Source organism: Rhyacophila brunnea, unplaced genomic scaffold, assembly GCF_057557595.1.
Source record: "Rhyacophila brunnea isolate RB1 unplaced genomic scaffold, BYU_Rbru_1.0 scaffold_14, whole genome shotgun sequence".
NCBI classification, from domain to species: Eukaryota; Metazoa; Arthropoda; class Insecta; order Trichoptera; family Rhyacophilidae; genus Rhyacophila; species Rhyacophila brunnea.
In genome coordinates this window covers 4,886,332-4,912,067 of record NW_028232796.1, presented here as the reverse complement: position 1 = coordinate 4,912,067, position 25,736 = coordinate 4,886,332, and the positions used below count along the sequence as shown (strand labels likewise).

Below are 25,736 nucleotides of genomic sequence, written 5' to 3'. Positions count from 1 at the left end.
GGTCTTTCACCAAGAATACACGGGAAAAAATGAAATCGACTTTAAAAAAATATCTATTTATCGGGAAACATTTAGTATTAAACGGTTCTGTGCCATCTATAGTATATTTTAAGTTATTCTATTATATCTGTACTAATTGTCTGACTAACTGTCTGAAATTCTGCCCGTTTCCATTTGTTTGATTATAATACAAACACTAAATGTATAATGTTGATGAAATTTGTACAACTTGCTAATGTTTTGTACTATTGACTGTTGTTAACTAGGTACTATTTATTCCAATAATACATGTAAGGCATAAAGCCCACCAAAAAAGCGTTCGGTGCGCTCACTACTGAGTAGGCCCCCTCCCACCCGCGCATTACCATCACCTATGTAATAAGGGGTTCAAGGAGCACAAAATAATTATTATTATCAGCGTCTCTCATAACAAAGCAATAAAAATATTATTAAATTTCTCGGGCTTGTAATTAATATCGGACACGCAATAACTAAACAAAGAGTTCACTGTTCTTAAATAATGGCTTCTCGCCCGTCTATCGACGACGCTTCGAGGAGCGTGATTTTGCTTGCCGTGTTCAATGAATGGACTACGTTGTATTTTCGTTAATTCGTATCGCTGAGAAGCCAAAAAACGGTGACTCATGGGGCAGGCGGGCACAATGCGTCGTCAAATCCAGTGTGCGCTGGCGTATCTGATTACGTTGTATTTTCGATGATTCACATAGAAAATGCGCGAGCGCCCCGCAAGCCTGCTTTAGTGGACTTTATGTCTAAGAATGATAGAGAATGTTGCATTAAGTGGACTAAACTGGTCGTGATCATGATTAAATTATGTAAAAAAGTATTAAGTTCATAATATTATTGTGTATAATATCTTCTCAACAAGAATTCCAATTAACGTTTTATAATTTGTATATTTGGAAAATGTATTAACATCATACGATTTATATTAAAACAGGTTATTCGATAATATAATTATCATTTGAATGAATCAATATGCATTTAATTATATATGTAGGCATGATCAAGTTGAACGTTTTGAATATAATTTATAATGTACATTTACTTGTCACTCATTTTTGTATAATAATCCGTAGAATCATGCCACGTTTTTTATTTTTTATTTCGACAAATACGTGCATATAGATTGCCACTAATTCATTCACCGTATGTAAATCTCGAATGGCATTTGGTGTCGACTTCATAGAGTAACATTGTTGGTCCGTATCTGAGATCAAACTAATAGCGTTAAATTAGTTTCTCACACATAATGCTAAAGAGATGCTATCGAAGAGACATCGCACCCGAGTGTGGAAGAGTGGGCGACTAAAAAAGACGAAGTGCTATCATTTCAATTGATCGCGTGTCAACTTAGCGCTTATTCAATAGTCATATAATAAGAAGTCTCGCCATTCACTCAAGTACCGAACTGTTAATTTTAATACGGAGGCTCTTGATATTTCACTTTAGTTTTCTCAATAAGACTTCGAAGTAAACGGACAATTGATTGAAATTCAAGCTTAAATTTAATAAAGTAAATACATTTTCTTCGTCGTTCCTCTGAGGATCGTGGTCGTTATGAGTAAAGCTTGCAACTTCTTGACGTTTTCCATTTCTTGAGATTTGAGAATTCTCGAAATCAGAAATTATTTTTATTTCGAAAATTCGAGGTTAGCTTATTGTTTTCTCGAGATTCTCGAGAATTTTTCAATATTACAAATATATTACATACAAAAGTATTGCCGATTTTTTTCTCTTATTTTTTTAGACAAGTACTATTATTTTTGCTCAACAAATTCTGTTTTAATGAAATTCGAGATCATTTTTTTAGAGGAATCACATTTTCTCAGGCAGCTTAGCCAAGTGACAATTTCTCGATTTCATGAAAATCCCATTGATGATTTCTCAATGAAATGAGAATTTCAGAAATTTGGGAAAATTAATTTCTCGAGATTCGAGATTGGCCTTTTCTGATAATTTTTCGAGAATTCTTGATGACAACCTCTTGTCTCGTGAGTTCATATACCTATTGCTTACAATTCTCCTTCAGTTGTCCCTGCCGACACTAATGAAGATTCTGTCGCATTGTTAATTTGATCAATCCAGATTGGGGGTGTTCTTTCTCTTGTACTGTATACCTTTTATTTGTTTTACTCTGTATACCTTTGTGTTATGTAACCAGTGTGTGAGTTTTTTTTAGAAAACTATTTTTTGAAGCGAAATACGCTAAAATATGAGAGTTTCAAGATACCCAATTAGCATATTCTACTTCAATACTTTAAGATGAAGACATTAAAAGACACAACTTTTAAAAGCGTCATCTCCTAATAATATAAACATAACAATAGTGACAATTTTGTGGTACTTTTATCCTGCTGTGGGTACTCATTCATAATGATGATGTGGACTGATTCGGTGGAAAATGAAATGTGTATTGTACCTAACATTCCATCCTCCAGTTAACCTACACTACAATAGTGTAGATCCGCCAAACATGTTAACTAAAGGCTGGGTGAATTTAATAACAACATTTCGATTGGCTGGACGTATTTATATAGAAATTTGATAATTACATATTTTTGATGATATCTTATAAAACACATGAGTGTCAAAAAAATCATTTGTTTGCACCGGAAACATGGTGGAATAAAAGTAAATGGTTACATTACACTTATTATAATATACCTAATCATTTTAGATGTATACAACAATTTATAAAATCATACGCCGGGGTTATGTGACAACTAAATTCCTCATCAATAGTTTTCATCCCTTACTGACGGATTGTACTGATGCATACGTTCCTGTTTAACTAATCGTATTGACATAGCTGATTAGAGTAACTTCGATGTCTTCAGACTATCTTCGATTCGTGTATCTACTTATAAACGAGTTGAAATCGCTTTAGGGATCTGTTTATTTTAGTAGCAAGTTGCGCCACCTTTGAGCGTCAAGTCGTATTTCACATATTTGCATAGTACCCCAGAACCACCTATCACCACCAACCCGAAATTCAATTAAAGTCGCCGGTCGTATACCCTCTACTGAGACATGATACTTTTTCTCATGTTGCTACTAATCGAAAATCACTGCTACTCGTATAATATTAACACATTAGCTTCGAACCGCGCGATACTGCTCCAAAAGAATTAGATTCGCTAAAGTTGTTGAAATAAATATTTCACTACGTAAGAGTAAAAGAAATTAAAGTAAGAGACGAAGTAATCAGAAGAGAGGGTGTGTACCTAAGCTCTTCTTAGACCTGCGTTCAGCCTGACTATGAGGTATGTTGATATGCATAAGTAAATGGTTGGGCCTATTATGGTCGCATTCATACTTTCTTCCCACCAACTTCAAATCCCCAATTATTGTCACATGACAATAACCCTGATGTAATAATAATTCGACCGTGATGAAAGTTAAGTTTCGTTCGTTCAAGACAGCAGACGCGCCTAGGCTTGTTAAAGCTACCAGTAGAGATTAAAACTATCTCCATTGTATGACTGCGGAGAAAATTAAATCAGTGAGCATTATGTTGAAACCTTTATCCTGTATGCTGTAGGTATTACTAATCTGAATACTACATGAACTCCTTTGGTATGCATAATGATTTCATCTAACTCTTCGATAAACATTTGAGTTTATGGCTGATTTCCACGTTTTGTCATGATTATTAAATTAGGGAAAAATAGCTTCGAATACCGATATATTCAACTTAAATTACATAAAAAAAATATTTATAGTGATGTTGTAATATTTATTTTAACTGGTTTACGTATGTAGCAGGGGAAGTCACCCCACTTTGAAAACATTCGTGATTGGTATATACCAGTGAAGCTTCACATAATTATTCCGGATAGCAGACCATCGGGGAATACAAAAATAATGGTAAATAGATAACCTTCTACGTATGGTTGTAAAAAGGTCCGAGTCTAGAGTGTGGAATAATACTTAAATACGCATTAAAGAATATTATGTCATTTTCAACATTTACGTTTGTATTATAATATTACGCATTAGACGCAACGCGCATGACAATATTGATAATATTTGAGAACATTCAGGAGGCTTTATATTTCTTACGTATAATGGCTTATCCCTCATTTAGTCATCAAAACAGCGGTCTATGGCCTATGACTAGGGATTAAAATACCGGTATTTCAAAACCGGTATTCCAGTGTTTATCAATACTGAAATACCGGTTTTAAAAATCCAAAATACCGGAATTTTCGGTATTAAGAAAGCACGCTCGTTTACGTTTTTTTAAAATGAATTGTACGTTATGTGCTGCGAAAATGCAAATATATTGAGTGAATCCAACAGAGGCGAAAAAATAATAAAACTAATTTCATCAAATACATTTATATAAGTAATTGTCGTGATGAATTATCATAATAATATTTCGAAATATAAAACATCCACGACAAAAATGTTCAATTATTCTATAATTATTGATGACTGTACAAGCGTTTAATTTAAAAACTTGCAGCCGGACTTATTTGCACTTGATGAACTTTTGAGGGCTTTAGTTAAAATTATCAATATATTCAAATTATTTGTAAAAATCACTAGTTCTACGATTATGATCAATATATATTTTTAAATGTCAACATAATAAATGTAGGTATGTAGGTTTTTGCAAAAAAATAATATTTAAAAAGATTTTAATAGCTATACTTATTTATAAGCACCTTTTCTGTTTTTTAATGTTTAAGAAATACTGAAAAACCGGTATTGACATTTTCATTCGGTATTGCAATCCCTACCTATGACGGCTGACTTTTGAATTTCCATCTCATTATTCTATTCTGTGCAGCCAATAAAGAAAAGATCGTCTTGATGCCAAAGCATCAATCGCACCAAAAAACCATATGTAGGTATATATTCAGTAAGTTGTAATATAATATGAATTCATTGAAATTTTGAATGGGAAGCAGTAACCAATAATCCTATTTTTATTTCCTTAACCAGCTTACGCGATAGACATCTTCAAATTAACTCCAAAGAAGCTCGAGTGATCAAAATTAGACCAAAACTTATCATTTTCACGACGAATGGGAAATAGCGTAATTTTTCTGATGGCGAAGGACAAGTGTTGTTGTTAAGTTTAAGAATGACAATCAGATCACTGCCGGTTTTTATACGAAATAGATCACAGCCTACGTAAATTTGAATATTTTTGGCATTGAATATATAGATACGCCATAATTTTTTGATGGGTCACTGATTTTATAAATCATCTCTAACATAATTAAATTAAATTAATAATGACCAATACAACTATTAATTCGAAAGTGTACGGGGTGATATAGTGTCAACGCTTTCAAAGGGGAATGGTCCACAGAAAGAGAGGGGTGGAGTAGCAATGAAAAATAAATAAAATTGAAACTCATAAAGTATTGGCGCAAAGATATTTTATGAGACTGGCTGTCTCGGTTCGCTTCTGTTTCTCAGTATGGAGAACGTGCTGCAAATACATAATTTGTAGAGCTCCGATATATTTCAAAATATTAAACGCTCGCGTTCGAGGAATACCGCGGAACATTCTGGAGGTTTCGCTGCGTTGGCACTCGGGATTGAGACATGATTGAGTAGAGCTTACGGGGTGTTAAGTTTTTGTGAACACCACTTTAAGTTGTATATTATTATTATATTACGTTACAGTGGTTTTCTTTCTCTTTTATTTTAGACAGGATAAAAGACAACAATAAATTTACGCTAACTGTAAATTATTGAGCGACCTAGAATCAGAACTCACATTCTCCAAAAACCGAATCGTGAGAAAATCTCAAAAAAACACTGAAGCACTTAATTAATTACTTAAGTAATTTCAAGAAAACAATAAACTTCCATAAATATTAATGAATATTTTATAATATAATATATAAAGCTCATAATGTACCATTCTTAAGAAATGAGAAATACTGATCCCTTATTGATTAAAGAGGCATTAGTACCAGAACAGTACTCACATAATGATGGCCTGTAGGAATGATTTTAATTTATGGTTGAACGTGATTTTTGATGCCCAATTACTATTCGTTATTTCGATCGATGCATTTAGAATCATTTGCTATGTTTGAATGAGAAAATTTAAAAATGTGCGTTTTGATTCTATGCTTCTCAATTATTCACATTGGTACACTTAAAGAGACATTTTAGAGCTATGACTAAAGAACTAGAGGGAATCAATCATAAGATTTCTTACAGTACGAAAAATGCATTTAGCGTCATTATAATCGAACTGGAGTAAAGAGAAATTCTTACGGCGCTTCTAAGTAGTGAATCTCATACAGCAGAGGCTTGATATTATCTTCTTGCAGGGTTATTGGTCAAAAAGCAAAAAGCTTGTAAGCAGAACGTTTCAAGAAGATTTCACAACGTTAATAGCAAAATGAATTAAAACTACTAAGTAGTAGATAGAAACTGCTGAAAATTCCTCGTCTACTTTCTGATAAAATCGTAATGAACGTCTATTTATTTCATTTGACAATACGGCGCCCAATTGTCCTGGCGACCAGTTGTCCCATTCCCGAATGGTTTTGTACTTGACGGTGGTGAATTGTGTATACGAGCGAATGGGGTGTGTGTACCTACTGTATCACTGTGTAATGTGTATTAACTTTGATCTCCATTATAATAATTACTTCAGTGAAAATGTGAGAATATATATAATTTATTTACAAAGATTTTAGCATTTGTAGAACCTGCTATACACCTGTGATATGTAAATTATTGAATAATATAATAATGTTTTCACAGCAACGGGGTGTTTGCTGCGATTGCATCGAATGTTTAGTACATTTTGGAATAGATTAAGTATGTTGTCGAAGGTTGATACATTTGATAGGACTTTTATATCGCAAGCCGAAAACATTTACGCTGCTCTGACAGTTTATTCAGTCCAGGGGTTGACAATTATTATTAATAATTATTAATAATTGTTTTCTATTAAAAACCTTAAAGTTAGGATAATTTTGTCCCTATATATAACTCTTACTTAAATTACTATAAAAATAATATCAAGGCTTGTATGGTAAAATATTAACTCTAATCTATATGAGCAGTACGTAATGAATATATTTTGTCATACGCTTCATATTTATAAAATATAAATTGTTAACCCGCATATCAAGTTATTACCCGACCTGTAGATAATATATAGGTATATATTATATTAAACATATAATTGATATGTTAATGCTATTATCGGTATAATTAACATAAGAAAACGTTACCGGTATATACTATGCCAAACATCTGTTATAATATATCTAAGTATATACTAGGTACCTACATATTAACGCCAAGTCACGCACGGTAATTTGTTCTAGCATATTTTTTTTAAATTTTGAAGTTTCCAGAAAAACACCTGAATAATATGTTTCGTTTATTTAATTTTTTTTATTATAGAAACTTCCGTATTTTTCCAAAGTGTGGTACTAGTTATGTTTATACAAATATCAGTTACGATTACAGATCTAACTATTTTATAATATGCATTTAAAGGTTTCGTTTGTTTTGCATGTTGTAAATTCATTATTTAAGTGTAATACAGTTCATGGCGATAGCATTGTAGGTACATAATATCATTATTTTTGACTCTACAATTCTTTGGCGGGTTATCGCCTTCTCCTGCAACTTTCTATACCTCGGACGATTCAGTGTAGCCGCATTCCATTTACTTTCTTCCTTACTTCTCAGTATCTTCATTTCAGAGCATTCAAGTTTCCACTCATATTTTTTTTGATAAAGCCCAGAATTCCGAGTTCCGACGAATATGTCTAAATTGGTCTGATGAGGGGTTGTTTAATTAATTTTTTTTTTCCTTGAGAAAAAGTGTCTCTGTAAACTGTACTAGGATTTGTTTTCTAGATTACCTAATTATTATTGTTTTACCAAATTCTTGGCTAATGTTTTAATCGTAATTCTAGTTAGTCAAGTCACCTACATTCAAATTTAAATTCAATTATCATAAAAAAACTCTCACTGTACTATGTTAGCAGTATTTTTTTCAAAGGCAAGATTAACGTTTTAAAATTAGAAAAAAAAATCTTGCTATGTAACGGTTGTATATAATGTAGTGCTTTCCAAACTTTATGTTACTACGCCCCCCTTTAAAAAATCTAATCTTGACGCCTCCCCCTTATTTCATAAAATAATACACACTGGTGATGGCAGTGCTTGTATATTAGCACAACGTTTATTAATGTTACGTATGGCAGCATTACTTGCATTGCTTTGCTTGACAAAGAATTATATTCTTCACTTCGATTCAACCAAAATTGAAGTAGGGTTTCACTTTCACAAAGTTTTGTTTCAATGAAGTATTGCATGATAATTCTATCATTTTTTTTCCTTTTCAATAGTAGTCAATCTAAATTCATCATCTTGATCGCGCCTCCTTTTGCACTAGTCTACGGCTCCCCAGGGAGGCGCGCCTCCCGGTTTGTAGATCGCTGGTATACCGTGTTTTAATTTAGAATTTTAATAAAAAGTGATGATTATTGTTTTGGAATAAAAATAAATAGAATTTATCCAACAAGTTGGTAAAATATTAACGTAAAAGGTTATTTGTTAATTAATGCCTAAGTCTACAGTAGGTCCGCGGTCTCTGCATTGAAGTCCCTCTTTTAGTATGTGCTTGTATGCAATGACACCACACTCGTAAAATCGAATCGTAATGTAGCGCAGGACTTCGGAAAACACAAGTCCGACCCGGTCGTTACGGTCCCAATATAAATGTTAATTTCGTCAAAAAAATAAACGCGTTCCGGTGACGAGTAATGGCCGAAGTTGTCGCCTCGCGTGTTGCAGTACTCCGATCCTGGTCGTACTGAATTGAATTTTCATAAATAATATTGTATAAAGACACGTAAGAAGTATCTGAGATAGTGTAATCTTTGGGAAATATGCGCAAGGGTGGTACTTGAATCGGTAACTTAATTGGTTAAAACGCGAATTATGCAATTTAAAAGATGAATGCTACATTCTTAAAATTTGTGTAGGTACTGTGACCAACATAGTATCTAATCCATCGTAAAGAGATGTGCACATATGTGTTATTAAAATCGATATGTAGGTACCTATTCGATTTAAAAAAAAACCGTGCCAGTTAATGTTTTAAATTATTACTCGCTACCATTTTGTATTATTTAAGTAAAATTTAGCTAAATCCTGACGGGTGAGAGTGAAATTGCCTAAGGTTCTAAAAACGGTTCAGACGACCCCGGACTTTTTTTATCTCGCTCTCTGGGAGGTATTAATGATATCTTGATTGCTTATTCGATAACAAGTGTTAGAAATTATAATATTTAGAATAAACAATATCACGCATTTTTTCACACATATAAGACGAAACATGCCACACTTCGAAACCCCTACTGTGTTTCAATTTATTGTCTATAAGTGTAAAATTCGTTTGTGACATATCAAATTAAAATCTAGCTTCGCAGTTCTTTGTCTAGTAAAAGGTAACCCAAAGTCATAAAGATACAGTAGACATATTCTGGAGTCTCAAGTATTAGTAACAAGTAAAATAAAAACCATATGTTTTTTTAAATGTATGTTTAACACAGATCAAGGTTTGGACGAATGGCTAACAATCATTTCTTGTAAAAAGTCTGTCACCTCATCACCAAATTACCTCAACTCTGTAGAGGCACATACTATGCTCTGCTGAAGTTACTGTTATTTAAAAACGTGACCACGGTTTAACTTTAAAAAGACAATTCGTGTGTACTAACGAGGTTTATTTTTTTTAAAGGGGCCATATTAAAAGGTAAGTTGTCTGTATCAACAATATATATTGTCAAATAAAGGGGCTTTAATGAAAACAATATTCCGTATATAAAAACGCTTCGCCACAAAAACGACGTGATTCGTGCGCATTAAATTGGTATTTTATGGATACGAAAGGTATTGCCTTGCTACGCTCTGGCAACACATAATAAGGTATGCAGAGAAAATAAAGAGTAAAGATGTAATTTTGAAATTGAGTTGGGAATTATTGGTAAATTAAGTGATTCATTCTTTTATTGGTAACACAGTTTAATTTTTCATTCGTTACATTTTTAATTTTCTTCGGTGAACTTGTCGACATAGAAAATCATAAATTATGAAAATACACTATGACGTCTCGCGGGGTAGGTTGGTCATGCATAGTTTAAGGGCGGCACATTGTACAAGGTTAATGAAGGAACAAATACAAATTTTGAAATTAACGGCAGTTTCCATAAGTCAGAACGTACTTACCGACATCGTGATTTAAAATATATATAAGTAGGCCTCCAGACTTGTCGGCGCCTTAGACCTCTATGTAGGTACCTAAAACCACTGCTGTTTGGGTGTAGACTTAGTGAAAATGAACTAATCCATAGTATATGATAAAATGTATAATATATATTTTTTCAAGATTTTCCACATTTTTATATTTGGGATAGCCGGAAATAAATGAGTAATAAAATATTTAGGTATTTACCTAGCAAATTTGCATGCAATTTGATTCTAAAAACGAAACGGCACGGTATTCTAATAATTAGTCTACCTTGGGACGTCACTAAAGATACATAGAATAATAAATTGAAGAACCTTAGCCTTGTTTGATTAAATACAAATATACCGCTGACCAAGTTAAGTAAATCGACTTCAAAGTGAAATATGCGATTGTAAATTCTATACGTTTTTCAACATTCTGTAAATGAGATCTTGTTCTCTAAAATCTAATTGATCTATGTATTATTACCATTCCATGATTTGAAGGCTTTAGCCTAAAATATTCAAATTTGGATCGGTAATATGAAAAAATAGCACATACTATAATCCTACGTTCCAAATAAAATGCTTATAAACGTTTCATACAAAACAGTTACATATTTGAATTATTTTCCCCGTAACCATCAGTATGTGGGGAATATGAAATCTGCTACTAAATCTTTTACAAGGAATCGCATTTTTAATCCTTAGCATTAATTTAGCCACTTATATTTTACAGACGTCCCATATTAAGTAAAATAGGCACAACAACCAATGAAATCGGAACGTCTGGAGGGCTTATAACATTTTCAAAATAGATTATTTCAGAATATCAGAAGTCGAGCTTTTTCTATCTCTTGATATATAATGCTTTGAATAACCTATCATTCGAAATATTCAAACTAATAGGATATAAAAATACCTCATAAAATTGCATTCGAAAGTCGTTCAATTTATCTACTTGACAGCGGTGCATGTCCCAGCGCGTCGAGATGTCGATAAAGATTGTCTTTTGTTTATTGAATTCGAGTGTTGCTAGTGTGAACCCAACAATGTGTGTCTATGGTCTCTGCCTAGTGCGCTGGATCTAAATGACGACCCTACAATGCTGCCTGTCTGTACGAATGTCCGTTCCCTTATCGCTTTTCTTATGCCATTTGTTCCACGAACACAAAAATTACAATATCTGTACGCCACCACAAGACTCTGAAACGACCATCGCGCTGAATAAAATTATTCTATTCACGGGGATTTTACTCACGTCCAATATTGTGCGATCACAGTGGCGTAGTAATTGATTTAAATATATTATTTAAAAAAGTAAAAAACTATTTAATAAAATATAATTTTTACTGAACTAATATAAAATAGTTGTATTCTGAATGTATTGATGTATTTTTTTTATGTTTTCGTAATATCTTGAATTGTGTATTATATTAATGTGTTTGTCTGATTGGCAATTCCGAAATTGGTTGTTTGTGGTAAGGTAAAATTTACACTTCAATCGAAGGCAAGGGTATTTTGAATATCTTAATCGAATGGCGTTTAGATACCACACAACGTGGAGCACTACAACCTCTTCTAAGAAAAAAATGTATCTCCATTTTTGTTTATCCAGCAGAAATCTTAGCCATTAGGGATTTTGGTATTCGAAAAGTCTGCCTTCCGGATTTCAACTTTCAGGTCCCTAACAGGTAGATAACAAAATAGATAATCAGGTAGATAACAAACTTAACATTATTTTTGTGTTCCCAAACATTATGTAATAATTATGTATTTTTTTCAAGAATTATTGTTAGAAGCCTGTACTTGCATGAACTACTTGATGTAGAAATCTACCTAGATATATAGCAGTGGTTCTCATGTGAAATTTAGCTGTGGCCGCACAATTGACATTGACAGTTCTATGCAAACGTCTGGTGGCCGCAACCAAATTTCACTTTTGTTGTGATTGAACAAATTAAAGCTAAATTTTATTTACTAAAAAATAGATCAATTTATTTATAGACAAGTCCATTTAATAAAAGAAGTTTGAACATTTTAGTACAATCTATTTATTTAAAAATAATGCAAATGAAAATTCCTCAATACTCTTTTTTCCAATGCGAACCGCATGGGTGCTTCTAAGTTTACATCTGTCAACTGGCTTCGATATTTGTTTTTTATGAAGTGAATTATACTGAATGATCTTTCACAGTATACAGTAGTAGGAAAAATCGACAATATTAATAAAACAATAGTTGCCATTTTTTTTTTAATTGACTTTATTCTCAGAAACGGACTATTTCACACATGATATCATCACAAAAACACATTATGGACCATTTGAACGTGGAAAGAATTTTAAGTCATGTGTATTCAACGAATTCCATAATTTTATAAATACATTTTTGAAATATTATTATTCTGTAAAGCGCTGGTGGCCGCACATAAGAAACACTGGTAAACTATTTTATTAGCATGTGCGAAGTTTCAACATTTATTCATTGCAAAACCATGTTTTAGGTAACTACGTATTGATAACGTGTTTACTAATATTTATTGTTCTTAACAGGTAAAATGTAAAATCTTTGACAAATTTAATGTAAGTGTAAAATACTATACATACCCATGTTGTTACACGTAACGCTGTAAAACTCGATGTCAAATAATTTTATTCTTGGAGTTGTTTTAAATGAATTATTGTATTATACTTGAGCTATCAAATGATTCCAGATACACAGACAAGATCGTTAACATTTGGTTGACGATAAATAATGCGACCCCATATTATATAGTAATAATTGATCCATAGATATACGGATAAGATGTGGAATTTGGTCTTGGCGCCGATAAGAGCTTTAGATTTTTTTAAACCGTGTGAGTATATGTGAAAATGTGTGTCTGTGATTTCAGTTAAATGACAGAATCGGAAAATAAATTAAGCAACGTATTGCATAACATGCATACTCCTTTAACTCTTTGTTTTTGTCTAAAAACAGAAGCTTTAACTAATAAGCTTTACTTGTCTGTTTGGTGACTATCATATATCACTAACACCCACGGTGGCCGCGCGGCATAAGCGTTGGACTATCACGCCGTGGGTCTCAGGTTCGAATCCTGGGTCTGGCAAGTACACATATTGTTTTTCAATTTGTGTGTGAGCCAGGGTATGGACCTAATAGGTTGAGCAAGTGGCTGACATCCATTTCTCGTAAAAAACAAAATCTGTTAATACAAACCTCTACTTTGTGGAGGTCCATATGATCATTAGGATCGGACATGGTCGAAAAAAAAATAGTATTTGTAAAAATATATAAAATTGTTTCTAAAAGGATAAAAAAGTATTGCTGTGTCCAACATTAAATAAATGTATTATTTTTATAATATTGGTATGTAGTTAAGTAATTCATTAAAATTAATTTCTAAATAAACTGCGATTAATAAAAACTAATTTACGGAAAATACAAGTCCTTAGGTATATCTTTGATTGCCGCATTATTTAGGAATTCATAAACATAAAAATCCACTGGTGTTTATATATTCAATCAACTCTATTTCTTTAAAATTATACAGGAGATATTCCAATCCGTATTATTAAAATTGTGTGAATTTTTATATACTTCATTATCACAGAGAGTAGATTCTTTTTTTGAATAAGCTTGTGCATCTACCAGCGCGTGCAATCGTTCGAGTACGTTGGTAAATAATATGCAAAATTGTGTATTAATTTAATTTACCTTCTGAAGTTACCTACCCGTAGCTACCATTTTTCGCACACTTTTCAACATTATTTCCAGTGATTGTCGTAAATAATAATATGTACCCGTTACAAATGATGCAGCCTGATCTTCAACTATGAAATTTACGCTGATTGTCCAGAATCATTTGGTCAACAGCGCTGTCAAATTGGCGCTGATTGTCTCCTTGTTAATCGACTGTATGTTATATTTCTTTTATTGTGTTAACTGTCAATATATGGTGGAACTGCATTGTATTATTGATTTATATTAATAAAACGCAAATATTTTTTTGTACTTACACCACTTTTTTATTTAATAACTTTGGACCGGTTTCGTCCGCCTCAAAGGCACATTTTCAACTGAATAATAAAACAGGTATTTACCACAACAAAATCATAAAGGCGACACAAATAATCGCATGATTCGTGCAATAGTGCTTTGTCACTAACAATTAAATTAACATTAATGAGATTGGATATCATTTCTTACTAGGTACATCATTAAGGACACTAAACAAATATTCTAAAATTATTAAAATAACACATAACAAAAAATGAAACAAAAAGCATTGTTGTGGTAAATACCTGTTTTATTATTCAGTTGAAAATGTCCCTTTCAGGCTGACGAAACCAGTCCAAATTTATTAAATAAAAAAGTGGAATAAGTACAAAAAAATGCGTTTTATTAATATAAATCAATAAGTATGTTATATTTGATCAATTTTATATAATATTCGATGAATAGATAGTTGGATTAATAATTGACCAGTGTGCCGATATCCAGAGAAAATCTGTCAGATTATGTCATGACGTAGGATCCAGTCTTTCGAAATTACGACCGTTTTGAACGGTAACGTGTGGTAGCGATCCTACTGTTTAATGGGAGGTGTGGGCGCGTTGAAGCGTTTGGGCTGGCAACCCTGACGAGGCTTTCATATTCAAAAGAGAACTGTCATTTCACCTTTGTCAAAACGTTAATGTGTGTGTCCACCATGTTTGTTTTTATTAACGCTTTGTCAGTTTGGAAAGATATTCCATTATCTAAAATACGTTCAGGGCATAATAATGAAGTCATTCAAATTTCAGAATATAAATCACTTCATTCTATTATATTAGGTAGGGATATATTTGTGTTTCTTTAGTAGAACGGAATTATGTAATGTAAAGTCATTTTTATCAACCATTTTAATTCGACTTGTATAATCTACAGAAATTCCAGAAACATCCAATGTTTCTTCTGAACATGTTTGACTAATTAATAAATCTTCATATACGAAGCGAATTCTAATCGAAATGCATCTATTATAAAACGGCATTTGCATATAATATGTGAATGTTGGTGTATAAGTAATGCTCCAAAAAAATGTCAATATGTATAACTGTTTATTTTCACGTGACTTCTTTATTGGGACTAAAGCGTGTCCTGGATGATATGGCCGTCGGATTACCATCTCCATGGCTTTTACCCTTCTCGGCATTAAGCAGAACATAGGGTCTGTGTCATTGGAAACTATGTGGCATTTATGATTTATTCCGTCATCATCTTTTCCGATCTTTGATCTGACCGAATACTATGAATTGTCGTCCTCTCTACTGTCGATATTACCGAAAAATGGCGTAGGAAAACTGAGAAGAGTATGACGTATCGAATCTAGAGTTTATAATGTTTAACGTCTTTCTCATGCCATAACTGTCTATATACCTACATTCAGAAGGCAAGAGAGAGATCTTACTTGACACATTTTGGTTGTTTTTAGTAATGTTTTTACTCTTCCAAATCGGTGACATGACACATGACGTAACGTATATATTTATTATCAGAAGTGATGGTCAATTTAATCGATAAGATTATGTGCTGATTCAAAAGAATAGTTTATTTGTAATAATATTCATATCGGGAGATAGTCGTTATACACAATATAAAAAACCAAGTAAATTTCTTTATTTACATAAGAATTAATTGTCAAAGACTTTTCCTTAAAAACTCAATAATCTTTATCTAGATAAGTAAACACAATCAATCACGCCATTGTGGTAGCAGAACTGTTTAAAGGTGTTTATAAGCGGATATGCAAAGAATCGATTCTTGTTGAATGACAATTTATGATTGTTAAGTGACACACATAACTTTGGTCATTCGCCCGAGTCCAGTTGTTTGGCATTAAATCAGGACATTGTTAGCTGGAACAGTCCATTTAAAATTATTTATGACAATAGATATCTATATTATTATATTGAATAATTTAAGAAATACCTGTTGCTGAATATAATAGTTCTTTTAACAGTGCCGCACTTAATGGAAATGTAATTTAAATGCTACCTTTTTGTTAAATATAACAATTTTGTTCGAATTTTACTTAAAATTCAATATACATAGTATATGTGTTACACAGTAACTATTATTGTTGGGATGTATTATTATTATTATCGGAATTTTCTCTTCTGTTTCTGAAGCGATGTTACGTTTTATCAGCTCTACTGTGTACACTGTAGCGTAGAAGCATGGGCTATTAAGGTTATGTATTAAGCATCTTCTAAAAGCATTACCCATGCATTACTTATATCTTTTAAGTTTTGAGTGTACATGTATTATGCGTAAGCTTAAAATTTCGTAGAAAAGCAAGATAAGAAATGACACCGTGTAGTGAAAACTGGATTGTTTTAGATACCTACATGTTGCATTGTGGAAAATAGTACTTCATACAACGGATAAATCCAGAAAAAAGTGGTCCAGGCAGACGATGAATGCCATGGCTTAGGAATCGATGGACACGTTGTTTCGCTCAGCGGTCGCAAAATTAACATGATACGATTTTTCAGTATATTCTTCGATTTTTAATATCATTATTGTGGTTTTTAATCGGGATTTGTGCTTAGAAATGTGTTTGTACATATTATTGTTTGGTATTGTATTACTTGTGACCTAGCCAGTGGCGCGTTTAGTGATGCTGCGAGGCCGGATGCACTGACTGATTTTAAGGCCCTACATGACATAAATGATAAAAAATAAAAATGTTATTCCAATTTTACAAATAATTTCGTGCATTAAAACAATCCGTTGTTTTAATTTTGTATAAATTATACAAACATGATTTATTTGAAATGGTCAAATTTCTTCAAATCATAATACATAAGTACATAAATCAGTAAGTATACCTACCAATTTAGTATGGAAAACACTTTCATTGGTTTATATAAAGGGGGATCCTTATGCCAACAGAGAACCTAGCGGAAAAATACGAAGCTTGCAATTTTAGTATTTTATTTAATAATTTACAATTTCAACTGTATTCATTAATAAATATGTAAGTATCTGAAAACATTAAAAAGATTTTTTTTAAGTCAAAGATAATTTTGTGAATGAATTTGTTACATATTATTTACGTCATAAGTTACGGTATTATTAAGTACATTATTTTTATGGTCATATTTATTATTAAAATTTAGTTTATTAAGTTATCTATTTTTTCTCGTGTAGATTTTTGACTAATTCATCGTTTTAATATTTTTTATATTTATTTTAAAAAACATCGATTTTTATAAAAATATAAATGTGTATAACTTGAAATCCTTTTTATTTATATCAAATCGAGCTTAATACATAATAACTTTGTGACTGTTTTTAAGTCCTTGGAGGCCCCTTTTAAATACGAATCAGTTGCGTCATTTGCGTCAAAGAAACGCGCCTTTGGGCTTACCGATAGTCTGCAATATCTTTTTTTTTGATTCCCTAAAATGGGTCCGGTCGATTCACCTGCTTATAATATAATCGATCGAATGTTAAAACGGTTTTGAGTGCAGTCGTTCGGTAGGTGTCAGAAGTCCCGCAGATATTTATTGCGGCCCGCGGCCCACTCGCGTCCCGCCCCCGTCCGCTAAACCAATAAACAAGTCATATAAACATGCCGGCCGCGGACCGTAATTGCCACCTCTGCGAGACGAGGCCTGGATATTGGTCGCGAACATTTGATGTCCGGTCTGCCATGGGGTTGTTCATGAAAAATGTACATGAACAATTCCGTGTCCGGAAATATGTGCGTCTACAGTTCGCGGTATCACACTTCACCGTGAAATGTTGTATCGGAAATATATGGTCGTATATTAACGACTGTCCAACCACTTTGGGCTGAGATAAAATTCATGTCTAAATAGAACAAGGTTCTTGTTGGTTTACAGGCAGCCAGCCGCAAAAAATTGAAAACAGCCGATATACTGGATTATTTTTGTTAGGTTATGTTAGGCTAAGTATTCCTTCTTGATTTCGTGAATTTTGCCAAAATCAGCAATGAAGATTGGCGCGGTTAACAGACTTGTAGGCACCTAAAACACTTTCAAAATACGTAATATAAACTATCGAAATCGATGACTGTATAGTGTACGCCGTACGGTCTTCTCTTTCCGATAAAAATGTTCATGGCGAACTGTAATGTAATACGTACAAATTACACGTAACCGAACAATTCATCGCAAAGCAAGTTTATCGCAAGAAAAAATGTCACATAAATAGAATCTCCAAAACAGATTTTTATATCATAACAATACAACTAAATTTGATCGAATTGAAATTTTATTATTTTTTCATTGTTTTCTTAAGCGGTGTCCACATTGGAACAAGTTGCTGGCAACCTCATTAAATTACAATTAAAATAATTTATGGTCGTATAAATTATGATAATTATCGTGCCAGCAACTTGTTGAAAATGTGGACACAGCATTATATACTGTACGTCTTTCGTAGTACTTGTTTGTCATAGATAAGTGAAAATTATCGTTAACGGAGTATGAATTGCATTTTGGTCGACCTTAGGTGGAGTAGGTATATTTATCTATAGGTACCACTAGTTGACCCCTAGAATCACTGTCACTCTGAATCATCTGAATGTGTTTTAATGGAGTCGCCCGAAGATTTTTTTTTTAGCATTATTAATAACCATGTCCTTGATTTTTCGTACACGGTGGTCGTTAGTAATTTTGAACAATCACAAACACCCAGGCTTTGAGAAAAACGCATAAATGTTTTTGTCATGACCGGGATCGAACCCAGAACTCTCGGGTGGAAGGCCAGCGCCTTACCCGCTGCACCACGAGAGCCGCCTGTCGTCGCCAAAAAATTGACCCCATATGTTGTATACTGGCTGTTTCAATGCGTGCGTGCTTTTTGTGTGTGAGACGTAATATCTGACCAAAGCTCATGGGTCTCGTCCTTTGAGTTTCGAAAATCGATGTCTCCACCTAATTTGAGGGTTTACCTCATATTTACAAATAAATACGCGTTTCGTGTGGCTAGGACATCTTTCTCCAGATGCCGCTCGAAAGTGTCATCTTCTACACCATTGTGCATATTCTACAAAAAATGTAATTAGCCAACGAAATCAGTCTGCATTATAAATTGATTGGCAGACGGCACGTAGCAGTTCCACTAATACGTAACGAGCTATAACACAAACACAATTTAACAAAAGCTTCTACTAGTTTGGTACATTTCACGCATCCCACAAGTACAAACGATTACATATTGTAAAAAAACACACGCATACATTGTCAAAACCTGAGGCTATAGGTTTAAAAGCCTAACACGTTTAAAGTGATGTATTTTTGTATATATATTCATATTCTTTCGCCCTAGATTGGATGAAAAACGATTCCTTCGACAAAACTCTGAACTATCACAGTCCGAGTTCGAATGCGGGTGGGCATTACTTTTTTATATTATGTATTTTAGTGCCAGTTGTTTTTTTTTGTCGTAAAATATCAATTATAGAAAAGGTGAAATACAATAGTTTTTATACAAAATTCAAATTCAAGAAGTATGGATGTCCGTGGACTTTCTTTCAGTTACCTACCTTCAACAGGCACCCTTCGCCACCGTAATCTTCATAATATATTATAAATGTTCTTGTAATATCATGGAATATATTGGTATAGTGTAATTAATTACCAAGGCTACACAAAATCCACGTTTTTATAGTATTACATGTGACAATGTTGGCGATATATGTATATTTATTTTTCAATTGTTCTCTGTTGCTGTCACAGTAAAAACGCGCTTTTAGTTATTTCGTTTTCATGACACTGTTTGCGTTGCACGCCCATGCCAAAATCCATACTTACACTCTGTTTGATTTGTTGTTTAATGCAATTTTTAATTTGGAAATCTGTTTATATATTGTATTCATTCTTATTACAGTGAATTACGCAAACATTGATCTGAGGCAAAATTGTTTAATTATTCCTTACATTCAAAGGGTGAGAAAATTTCTATATTTTAAAATTAACCTGTTTATTTTGAAAGAATGATGCCATAATATAACCTGTAATTAATCTAAAAAAATCTAATACATATTTAGATAAATTGAAAAATGTTTATCGCGAAAATAGTTCTACTAAAAGCTTCTCGACTTTTATATTATGCGACATAAATGTCAATATTATGAATATGCGAGAAAAGGCCAAAGAGACTATTGCATTTTTTTACGGATGCCCAATAATTATGAAATAATCCATAGATCAATTATTTCATCCATAGAGTTAACAACTGCTAGATTTGGTAATTAATATCCGTCGTTATGTTATTCCGATGTGAAAAGCTGCAAGAAATGTTTCTACGATTTACTTAGGAAACAAAAATATGATAAAGGAAGAGGTTCTATTTTACATAATTAGTTACATTCATAAATCATTTATTTCAATTGATTATTGATAACCACGCTCTTATGTCTTTAGCAATGCGATCGAGCACATTTCGCTATAGAGAGAGGGCTAATAAGTAGACAGTTTGACACTAGACATTTGCCCACATAATCTCAAGATTGTATATTTCATGAACTGACTGGCATACGCTTAAGGATAAATCATTAGTGGTAGCCAGTATTAGATTGTACAAATTTACCGTCATTGTCATTATTATAATATCATTGGAATTAATAGATTTTTGTGTATTGACTGCTGCGCACACGAGGCACGCTGATCCTACGCTCAACAAAAGCTCTGGGATTATAATGCGGTAGGTAATTGAAACCTTTTTTTGAAAATTTATGTGAAATCTGGAATTGTCCCTCCCTTAATCCGATGCTAAACTAGAGTCAGTATTAAAAATACTACCCAAGAGAAGGATTTGCAACATGTTATGCATCTGTCCTCATAAATTTAGTAGCTGCAGGTTTCGAAGAACGAGTAAGGTCAGCAGTGTCTCGTTCACCCTTCCCACCACCCCGAAGCTAGTGCCGAACATGAAAAGCTCTCAAAAGGGTGTACACTAAAAAGCATGGAACACGCGTTTTAGTACCAAGTACGTCCACTGAAATACAATTTAATCCTACAAGATGTGACAAATGGTGTGGCTTGTTACCAACTTCTGGATCGACAACCTGCACCCATTGAAGATCCGACACAGCGAAGAAACCTGCTTGTAGTGATGATGACTGAAAGCAAAGGACGACTAAAAGTGATCGAAGATGCTAAAACTCTGTTCTTATGCGGGAGCTTTATTGGTGTTGTTTTCCATGTGGATGTCAATTTCGCATGTTATAATATTGGGATTTTCGTCACGGACATTTAGTCAGCAATTCGTCGTTTATGCGGTTAAATTGTTTAGAATACAGCCATTTTTTGCGTAGGGTACCATCAAATGGGGTGAATAGCAACACTTTCCGGATTTGTCGACTAAGCTGGGCCATTTATATTCAAACAAATAAAAACTTGTAACTTAACTAAAACTTGGGTCTTGGTCCAGCCATCAAGTTTAGCAAAGAATATGCACAACATTCTGAGCGTAAGCATTTTTTCTATTTCTTAAGTTGTTGTTTCTGTTCACCCCGCAAGATGGGATGGAAAAAACACGTGTGTTTCTATTCCTTAAGTTGTGGGGTGAACATAATCAATGCTAGACTATTCTAGAATCCAACCTAAATTTTTTATTTATTCATTTTATTATTTCACTACCTTACGAAATAACTAGAATATATTTTTAATTAAATAAGTCAAATAATTTCATACTTACAGATTAAAAGTTTCTGCAGTGTCAAAATAACATGTGCGCCATCAACAAATGATAAGGGAGCTGTCAAGAGTGGCAGTGTTATCAAGATAGAAAAACCACATGTTTATATTTATTTCAAGTGACACCAACAAAACAAAATAAAAAACGGCAAATTTTATATTTTGGCGCGCTGTCAGGTGCGTTCAAAATTATTTCGAAGTTTTGTTTCAATTAACCCCATTGTTGCTATTCATCCCATTTGACGGTAGTTAGTGAAAATATATAACGGAACTAACTTGAGAAAGCTTTCCTGTAAAGTTGCAGATTGTCACTTACGCTATTTTGGCTTAGCCAACTCGATATTACCATAACCGAGCGCGGGCATAAGATATTGATAATTCATACTTCTATAATTGCATTAATTGCCGATGCAAACCATCTCCCGCCCGCCGATGCCTCTTAACGCGAAACAAATGACCCCTTCGCCGCGACCCGTGGGCGGGCTCATTCGGCTCCTATCTGGCACTCATTACCGCCCTAATGAGGCGCTATTCCACCGCGAACGTGTTAATTAATTAACGCCAGGCCAATCTCTCATCTCAGCGACATTTTTTTGCCTATTTTTTTTTCTTCTTTGCTCGCGACAATCGGGCGAATGTGTCGTCTCGTTGTCGGGGCGGCAGGCGGCAGGCGGTAAGTCACGAGTTTCGAAGGCCGCACACATGGTGACCATTATAAATAAATCCAACTTTATACTTCATTGTCTTCGTAAGTGCACTCCTGATTCGAAGCAGCATTGTATTATTTGTCAAAAATCATCCCACCCCATATAGGCACTGCATTTCCAATTTTAATTCACTCGCATAACGTTTGAAAAATATACATGTTTACAATATTGAAAAGCTTACATCAAAAAAACTTAATGCGAACAATTAAGTTTATTATTTATACCAGTCTAATACGTAGTCAGGCAGTTAGTAGCCGCAATAATACACTAATTAACAAAATTTTCTTTCGCGATTTTCTCACTGAAAATTCTCACTACCTTCAATATTATGACATGAACAATTTTATCAGCTGTTTCTTACTCACAATCACATAGTACTTTTTCTATTTCCACCTCACAGTGTTGACAATAATTATAATGTATGTACCTCCCAGCAATGTTCCCTCCAATTTTTCTATTGTGTGCGGATGATCACCGCATCTGAGCAGTGGCGTAACTAAGATTGGTTTAAACAGTCAGTGACGGGCCGTCACCCGGTGCGGTAAATTTACACCCCCCCCCCCCCACCTCCACAACCACACACATACAATTTTTCATTAAAACTTATATTTTTAAGGTAAGTATTTATTAATTTCAGTTATTGTATATAATAATAACACTAACAACGATTCAACAACGTAAATAAAATTCATAGGAAATAAAGAAAAAAAGTATCTGTTGATAAAATATGTTAAATACTAAACTTGCAGAGCTCTATATATTTGCTGGGTTATTTTTGTCAAATATAAACACTTTTATGCAAAATAAACATTAAAAAAGAATGTGTTTCTTTTCACCCTGGTGATGCAACAAATATTTTTATTATTAGTTTTTCAACTACGTAAAAAAAATGTTTCCGCGAATTTTGTCAGTTTCTTCGAATCTGGCAAACAACTATTTTTTTTACAATATTTTTGTGTGAGTACTGTGCGGGGGATGAAAACATGTGTGCGCACACATTTTGGTAGGAGTGCGCGCGCACACGCGCACACCTTACAGGGAACATTGCCTGCCAGTGACATGCGGTTCATAGATGCTGCAGATGCGGCGCATCGCTAGTAATAATCAATAAGTCGCTATGTAATAATATTATGCAATCGTACGGTAAACTTCAGTTAATTTAATTATTCGAATAGGTCTATATTATTAAAATGGCGTACCTAAATGTTTTAGATTATATCAAAACTACCACCCTGCAAATCCACACACACTGTAGTATTTTACGGCCGTCAACAAAGGTTCAATTAGTTATAATTTCCCAGTAGGCCGAGAAGTTCTGCGTAGTATCAAAACCAGGAAACTACAGTACCTCGGCCACATTCTGAGAGGACAAAGGTACAGTATTCGCCAACATGTCATTCAAGGAAACATCAATGGTCAGTGCAGCAGAGGACGACGCCGCATTTCGTTGCTTAAGAATCTCCGTGATTGTTACTAGTGCAGCTCCACTGAACTGTTTCGGGTAACAGATGACAAAGCTAAGATCACCTTGATAGTGACAGACCTCCGCTAGGGGATGGAATAAGAAGAATAGCTAATATGTATCAAATAATAGGTACACTATATATACACAAATACACTGTATGCGTCCCTATAAAGAAAAGTCACCGCACGCCACTGTTACCTATATAATATATTTTCATAACACATCAAACTGCAAGAAAAATAATAATCGGAATTACCATAACCATCGCGTTGTGTGTGACCAAAATATGTAGGTATTATTTTTCATAAAGAATGGTAGAGTAAACGCTGCATAACTTTGCACTCCGGCTCTAGAATGAAAATGGTGTAATATATTCTAAAAATCTTTTCTTTACATATATTATCTATTTATTCATTTGTTACTGCATATATTAATTAATATAAGTGAATGTCATTTGATTTAATTTTATGCGAGGTAAACAGGCACAGAGGTGTATCAATGTAGTAAAAAGTGCAAAAAAATGTAAAGTTATAAAACGTATACTCTGCATTATTGATTCCAAAGTATTGTTCATTTGAATAGAAAAAATATTTTATTTAAAAATAATTAGTATACTATTACGTAAACTCAAACGTAAAGTTTTTGTACTCTAATTACTAATTGATAAAGCTCACTAGGCGAGCGAAACACTTGTCGTATAATGAGCTGTGAATCATCACCAATTAGATTAATTATTGTGTACTGAATCTCTTGTGAAAAGTCTGTTAAAGGACGATATTGGAACAAGCCAAACTTTGACATTGCGGAAGACCTGATGTTCCTATTAAATATCAGGATGTAGCAGAGTAATGGGTAGATCCTCGCGTGCAGAATTGCTGGTTTTAACTTTGAAAAGGCTGGTGCTAAAAAGCCTCATCGTTTCGGAAAATGTTTGGGACACAACTCCGTTAATGAACTGCCTCGCGCGTTACGCTCTCTCAACACTATACTGCGACATTTCACAAATTAAATAGTTAACTGTTTAAGTTTAAGGTTAAGTTTAAGTGTTAGATACCATAAAGGTACTGCTTAATATTTTGTGAATAAACCACCAATTCTTGTTGATCTATATCTACACGGTATGTATAAATAAAATTAAAATATAAAATTAATCGTGGTAACTGTAAATTCTCGGTAGAAAGACAATACCACAGTATTAAATATGCAATCGTGTAGATCAGCGCTGTCCAACTGGCGGCCCGCGAGCTATACAGCAAATTTTTCATCAAACATTGGGGAGAAAATTACCCATCATACATTAAAATATGAATACATTTCATTATAATACTGAATATTAAAAATACTTTTTCAAAACAAAATTATACTGCTTAATTTTATATAAATACACTTAATAATATTATTGTTTTTATTATTTCTAGTTAGATATGTGCCATTTTTGATTTTTTTTGTATAAAAAATAACTATTGAATTGACATTAACTGACTTTTCATTTACCTATCCTCTTTGGCCCCGCAATGTTTGCTAAAGAAAAAATGACCAGCGGCCTAAAAGAAGTTGGACAGCGCTGGTGTAGATTAAGTACCGTGCG

General features: G+C 33.4%; 1 protein-coding gene across 1 annotated transcript in view; it reads left to right on the top strand.

The window, feature by feature from the left end:
* LOC147075544 (lysine-specific histone demethylase 1A-like) overlaps positions 1-25,736 on the top strand; it is a 650,508-nt gene that overhangs the window by 47,184 nt on the left and 577,588 nt on the right. The window lies entirely within an intron of this gene.